At 44.3% G+C, this 7,184-nt stretch overlaps 1 protein-coding gene and 1 pseudogene across 20 annotated transcripts in view; one reads left to right on the top strand and one right to left on the bottom strand.

Annotated features, from left to right (window-relative positions):
- Baz2b (bromodomain adjacent to zinc finger domain 2B) overlaps positions 1 to 7,184 on the top strand; it is a 306,980-nt gene that overhangs the window by 74,840 nt on the left and 224,956 nt on the right. The gene's annotated exons all lie outside the window — the stretch shown is intronic.
- Positions 5,139 to 6,169, bottom strand: LOC110318590 (annotated as a pseudogene). Its single transcript, XR_002380372.1, has one exon. The product of XR_002380372.1 is annotated as an L-lactate dehydrogenase A chain pseudogene (transcript).

Raw genomic sequence — 7,184 nt, 5'->3', positions numbered from 1 at the left:
GTAGCTGTCTTCAGACACTCCAGAAGAGGGAGTCAGATCTTGTTATGGATGGTTATGAGCCACCATGTGGTTGCTGGGATTTGAACTCCGGACCTCTGGAAGAGCAGTCGGGTGCTCTTACCCACCAAGCCATCTCACCAGCCCCCCTTTGTCTTTTTTGAGACGGGGTCTCCGTACAGTTATCAGACAAGTCTTTCCTTGTTTCAACTGATATCCCCACAGCAGCCTCCCAGGTAGCTACTAATAGAACTGTAAGTGTGCATCACTGTGCTATGCTGGACTTAGAGGGGTTGTTTTGTTTTCTTGTCTTTTTGATAACTTTATAAAATTGCTGTGCCAACTAGGTTGCCAAATTTATCTGCCAATTTTAGTCACTTTACCCACATTGCCAGTGGAAATAAGACCAAGTAAATATCCTCGATGGTCTTGGCCTCTCCATCTCTTTCCTCTCACTCCTCACTGAGCTCACCCTGTAGACAAGGATGCGTTTGTGCAGATTCCTTCAGGGCTCCAGGGACTAGACCTGATTCGGACAGCAAGGGAGTAAAGAAAAGGCAAATATATACACAGAGACACGTACGTAAAACGTTGGGATCAGGTGGGCTGGGCTCTCTGCTAGTGAAGCTACTGCCCCCGGGGCAGCTCAGTATGGTTGCCATATAGAATTGAACAGCAGGCAGGGCTGTTGCTTAGAGCTGAACAAGGAGGAGGAATTAATACTTACAAATAAATAACAAGGCAGAGTTACTACATACAGCTGAACATGGAGACAGGCTTTGCTCCTCTGTGTAGAAGCAGCCTCCTGTCCCAGAGGGACACAGACTATGGTGGACATTTTCCACACACACTGTCAACATCCACAGAAATGACCAGAGCAAGGCTTTGCCATGTCTCTGAGTCTCACCTCCACATGTGTGGGCTTTGTTGGTGTCTCCTGGGTTTGAGGCTGTGGTCCTTGACCTGGATCCGTGTTAAGGCACACCCACTCACGCCATCTTACACCCTGGGCTCCCTCTTCTCTTCAGTCCCCTGGTTTGCACCTCCTGAGTTAGGAGATCTCCCCCCCCCCCCCCCGTTTATGTGCTGCTGGGGTCAAAGGCAGGCGCCTTGCATGCTAGGCAGGCACTGACCTACCAAGCTACATCTACAGCCTTCACATTTTACAGTTAATTTCTAGAACAGTATTCTAGACTTTGCATTGACATTACCAGCTACTCTTTCTCAATTTCCTTTTTCAGTTTTCCACAACTTGTAAATATTGGAACACCAAAGAGTTTTGCCCATCCTTACTTTTTGGTGATTGCAACTATTTTATGTCTTCAAATGCTAAAAGCAAAGAACTCCCAGATTTCTCTTCCACCCTGAATCCTTTTCCTGAAGTCCAACCTGTATATATTAGCATTATTTATGCTTAACGTCATCACGTTTGCTTTGCTTACTCATATCTCTGCAATCCACTGATCTATACCAGACCCCGACTTCACTATCTAGCCTGTCTGTTTTCGCAGTCTGCCTATGTAAATAAGTCGTCAGTCCTCTGTTTCCTGGAGACAAAAGTCTATCGAGCCACCATTCACTCTTTCCTTTCTTTTATATTATCTAAGCAATCCACCAACAGATCTTTTAACTCGACTTTCAAGAAAATTTCAGAATCTGACCACTTGCCAATACCGCCATCAACACCGTCTTAGTCACTGATCTATTGCAACAAAACACTATAAACCATGTGTGTGTCTCATACACGATATGCAGGTCTTTTTTTACAGTTCTGAACGGTGGGAAGTACAAGATCAAAGGCATCCAACCAAATTTGTTGTCTTGTGAGGGCCTGTCCTCTGGTTCAGAAATAATGCCTTCTCATTCTTTGGTCATGTGGAAAGGCAGATGAGCTCCTTTCGGTCTATTTTATAAAGACGCTCAACTACTATTAATGAACACCTTACCCTCCTGACTTAATCACAGAGGCTCCCAAGCCTTCCAAAGGCTCTATTTCCTAACACCATTATTTTGGGAGTTAGAATTTCAACATATTAATTTGGGATGCATGAACCTCAAGATCATAGCAACTGCCATCTGGTTCCGAGCTCCCTTTGTCCCTTGTTTGGATGTTTTGAGGAACTTCTATGGATCTAACTTCTAGTCTTGTTTTGCCACAATGTCCCTCCCCCGTGTGTGTGTGTGTGTGTGTGTGTGTGTGTCCGTGTGTACATATTAGGAGCCACATAATGTTTAGTAGCATTAAGATGGATTCTGTAGCAAACCCCAGCCATTTTCCTTATGTCGTCTCTACCAGAAAGAAGTCTCTCCTCCTGTGTACTGCTCCTTCCCTTTACTATCTCTAGTCAAGCAGCAGTCACATACCACACTTACCAGACGTGTGAATGCCGGTCAGATGGACTCTGTATTCCTTAAGGGCTGTTGTTTGTCCTTTCTCCCCACAGATACATACTGGGGATTTCTGACCTTAAAAACAATAGACAAATGTAAACTGTCAATTTTCCAGACACAGAAGAGCTGTAATATGCTCTACAAATTATAAAATATGCAGTAAGTATCATAAAATTCACAGCCAGTTAACTGTCACAGAATGCTTTAGTTAATTTTCTTTTCTTTTTCTTTTTTCTCTTTTCGGCTTATCCAGACAAGGTTTCTCTGTGTTCCTCTGGCTGTCCTGGAACTCTCTCTCTAGTCCATGCTGGCCTTGAACTCAACAGATCAGCCTGCTTCTGCCTCCAGAGTGCTAGGATTAAAGGCGTGTGCTACTACTGAACACCTGCTTTAGTTAGTCTGTCTTTCTTTTTTAAGGATTTCTTTATTTATATGAGTCCATTATAGCTGTCTTGAGACACACCAGAAGAAGGCATTGGATCCCATTACAGAGATTTGTGAGCCACCATGTGGTTGCTGGGAATTGAAGTGGGGACCTTTGGAAGAGCAGTCAGTGCTCTTAACCTCTGAGCCATCTCTCCAGCCTGCTTTAGTTAATTTTCAATAAAATTTCCTTCTTGTTTGATTTCTGGATTTTGGTTCTGGTTCTGTTATTGGGCCGTGTGTTCTACACAAGTGCTGTACCAATGAGCTACACCCTGCTCACCACACTCTTATTCTGTATTCCTAACAGTAGCTGTCTCTTGGTGTAGGTTTTGAGTGGATGTAGTTCTGACACAAGAGCTCATTATTATTTTTGTTTAATTAAGTGAATAAGATGAAAGTGAAACAATAGATATGTATGTTGGGGCCCAGTGTGGTGATACATTCCTTCAATAATCAGTTAAGACAGGAGGATAAAGAAGTTAAGAGCAACAAACAAAAGAAAATGAAAACTACATCAATAAAAAGATGTATGTTGAAACTCTTTATCAATGTCAACAATTTGCTGAATTGTTCATAACTTTCAAATATTAGATTATATTTTCATTTTTGGTTATTTCAGTGTAACACTTCAAATTTTATTCACTATATATAAGATATCACTATATGTTATATCATTATAATATAATACATAGTATATTTAATGCTATATATACAGGCAATATATCACTATATATAATATAGAATATATGTAATACTATATATAACCATATATTATAATATGTAGTATATAATTTATAATATATAATATATAGTATATAATTTAAAATATATGATATACAGTATTACATGTATTTTATATTATAGTATTACACACACTTTTTTTTTTTTACATGCATACACACACCATTTTGAGTCAGGATTTCATTACGTAGCCTTGGCTGTTCTAGAGCCCTCAGATGTCCACCTGCCTCTGCCTCCTGAGTGTGGAATTAAAGGTGTTTGCTACCATATCTAGTTTCCATTCCTTGCTTAAATCTCGCCCAGTGGTTCTCACCCTCCCTAGTGTTACAGCTCTTTAATACAGTTCCTCGTGTTGTGGTGACCCCCGACAATAAAGTTACTTTTACTGCTACTTCATATCTATCGCTTTGCCGCTGTTATAAATTGTATAGATATATAGAGATATAGATAGCATCTATTTGAGCCCTGTGAAAGGGTTGTTCAGCTCCCTCCAAACTAAAGGGGTGGAAACCTATAGTCTGAGAAAAAGCCCTAGACTATTAACAAAACCCATAACCTATAGCAGAAGTTACAAGAATTGCTTTATGAACACATCCATGGTGTGACTATTCCCATCACAGCCCGTTCCAACCCACCAGTGTGACAGAATTGGGAAGACACTGGTGCCTCACTGTGTGGTTATGGTGGTTTGAATAAGAATGCACCCCATAGGCTGTTCTCTTTGAATATAGTCACCAGGGAGTGACACTCTTTGAAAGGATTAGAAAGATTAGGTATGATCTTATTGGAAGAAGTGTGTCATTTGGTGGTGTGCGTGTGGCGGGGGGTGAGCTTTCAAAAGCCCAGAGTCTCTCTCTTTCTGAGGATCAGCATGTAGCTCTCAGTTACTTCTCCACTACTTCCCCAAACACTGCCATGCCTCCCACCATGATGTTAATGTGTAACAGTGCGCTTGCTGTCCTAGACTTGGTCTATAGACCAGGCTAGCCTCAAATTCACAGAGCTCCACCTGCCTCTGACTCCTGAGATGAGATTAAAGTCATGACCCACCGTGCCTGGCTCTTATTTTCTTTGTTTATTAGTTCTTTTTTTTTTTTTTTTCACTGTTTAAGGTTTATTTGGTGTTATCATTGGCATGACACTTGAGTGGTTGGTTCCATCATCCATATGCAGATCTCACATTTCACATAATATTGCAATGCACACTACAGACACATATAATACATAAGATATCCTATAGAACATTTATGCACATGATATGCATAATGGACTTATAAACTAGAGCCAGGTTATGACTAACTGGGAACTCGTTGGCCTAGGCGTGTTTGGTGAGTGTGCACAGGGCACCCTGCAGCAGGCTCGCAGGGTAATGGAAGCCTGCAGAGCTGGCAGTGTGTGTCGGAGACAGCGGGACTGTCACACTAACCAGGTTACCACTACACAAGTGCCACTTGGCAGCAGGGCAGAGCTGTGGGGACTGAGATGTTTCCCATTGTACTGACCACAGCTCAGATGAGAAGGGTGTGGTCTCCCTGGAAACCCTGCTGCAGCCTGGACAGTGAAGGGCTAGGACACTGGGAAGACTAGAACTGCAGCTCCTTCTGGATTCCCCAGAGGGTATCTGCACTCTTCTTCAGGAGGGCCACTTCCTCAGGAGTCAGTGTCACCTTCACAACATCCGAGATTCCATTTTGTCCCAGGATACGTGGAACACTGAGGAAGACATCATCATTGATTCCATAGAGACCTTAATCATGGTGGAAATGGGATGCACCCACCTAAGGTTCTTCATTATGCTCTCGGCCAATTCTGCCACAGAGAGGCCAATGGCTCAGGATGTGTAACCTTTCAGCTTGCTCAACTCATAGGCACTGTCTACCACCTGCTTGTGAACCCTCTTCCACTGCTCCTTGTCTGCATCAGTGCCCAGTTCTGGGTTCAGAGACTTCAGGGAGATGCCAGCAACGTTCACACCACTCCACACAGGCACACTGGAGTCGCCATGTTCTCCCAGGACCCAGCCGTGACAGCTCAGCGGGTGAACCCCCAGCCTTTCTCCCATCAGGTAACGGAACCGAGCTGAATCCAGATGGCAACCACTTCCAATAACTCAGCTTTTGGGAAAGCCACTGATTTTTAAAGCCACATAGGTAAAGATATCCACTGGATTTGAGACAGTAAGTAGCTTGCAGTGTGGACTGTACTTCACAATGTTCGGAATGATGAAATTGAAGGTGTTCATGTATCGCTGGGCCAGATTGAGTCGGCTCTCTCCCTCTTGCTGACGGCCCCGGCAGTGATGATGACCAGCTTGGAGTTTGCAGTTACACAATAGTCTTTGCTGGAGACAATTTTTGGTGTTCTAAGGAAGAGGCTTCCATGCTGGAGATCCATCATCTAGCCCTCTAGCTTGTCTTCCATGACGTCAACTAGGGCAAGCTCATCTGCCGTGTCCTTTGTTAAGATACTGATGGCACAAGCCATGCCAATAGCACCAACCCCAACAACTGTAATCTTGTTCTGGGGGACCTATTCTTCCTTAAGAAGATTCACAATCAGCTGGTCCTTGAGGGTTGCCATCTTGGACTTTGAATCTTTTGAGACCGCTAGTGCACGATGGAGGGTGACAGGTGAGCAGCAGTGTGGCCTGGGCTCAGTGACAGTGGCTCCATCCAGCCTGTTTATCAGTTCTTAATATAATGAGTTGGAGCTGGTTCTTTGGTGGAGGAGCACTTTCATATTATGCATAAGACACTGTAATGCCATCTATTCCATCCCCATCATTGCAAAAAGGACAACAGCAAGGGGCTGCTCTTCCAGAGGACCTGGGATCTGTCCCCAGCACCAGCATGGTGATGGCTCCCAACAGTCTGTAACTGCAGCCCCAGGGGACTTGACACGCCTTTCTTGCCTCCTCTGACAGCAGGCACTCGAGATGTACACAGATATACATGTAGGCACAACAGCCACACACATAAGGAAACAAACAGAGGGATAAAAGAACAGCAAGCCCCTGAAAAACAAATAATAAGATGTTCCAGTCATACTTGGTATAAAGTATGTCTGTCATTGCTTGGAAGTGGTGACCCAGGCCTTTAACGCCAGCACTTGGGAGGCAGATGCAGGCAGATCTCTGTGAGTTCCAGCCTGGTGTACAGAGTAATTCTAGGATAGCCAGGGCTTCACAGTGAAAACCCTGAAAAACAAAACAAAAACTGGCCCTCACAGGCTCCCACTGGAACTCTGGTTCTGCAGCTAGCAGCAGTGTTTTAGGTTATACCCTTAGCTGTCCTCGAAGAAGGAGATCTATTGGTGGCAGGCCCTGGGCTCTATATCCTTTCTGTGCTGTTCTAGCTTCCCGTTCTGCTGAAATGACAGCAGCCTGGCCTGGCCTCCACCACGCATTCCCTGCTGTGATTGGCTACATCCCATGAATCCGGAGCTCCAAGGTACACCCCTCCTCCCTGAATCTGACTCTGCCAGGAATTTGGTCAGTGTAAGAAAGGTAACTAAAACTGGGCGTGGTGGCACACGCTTTTAGTCCCAGCACTTGGGAGGCAGAGGCAGGCGGATTTCTGAGTTCAAGGCCAGCCTGGTCTACGAAATGAGTTCCAGGACAGCCAGGGCTA

The sequence above is a fragment of the Mus pahari genome, chromosome 3 (genome assembly GCF_900095145.1).
Source record: "Mus pahari chromosome 3, PAHARI_EIJ_v1.1, whole genome shotgun sequence".
Lineage (NCBI taxonomy): Eukaryota > Metazoa > Chordata > Mammalia > Rodentia > Muridae > Mus > Mus pahari.
The sequence above is the reverse complement of the archived record's forward strand: the minus strand, read 5'-3'. Positions and strand labels throughout refer to the sequence as shown.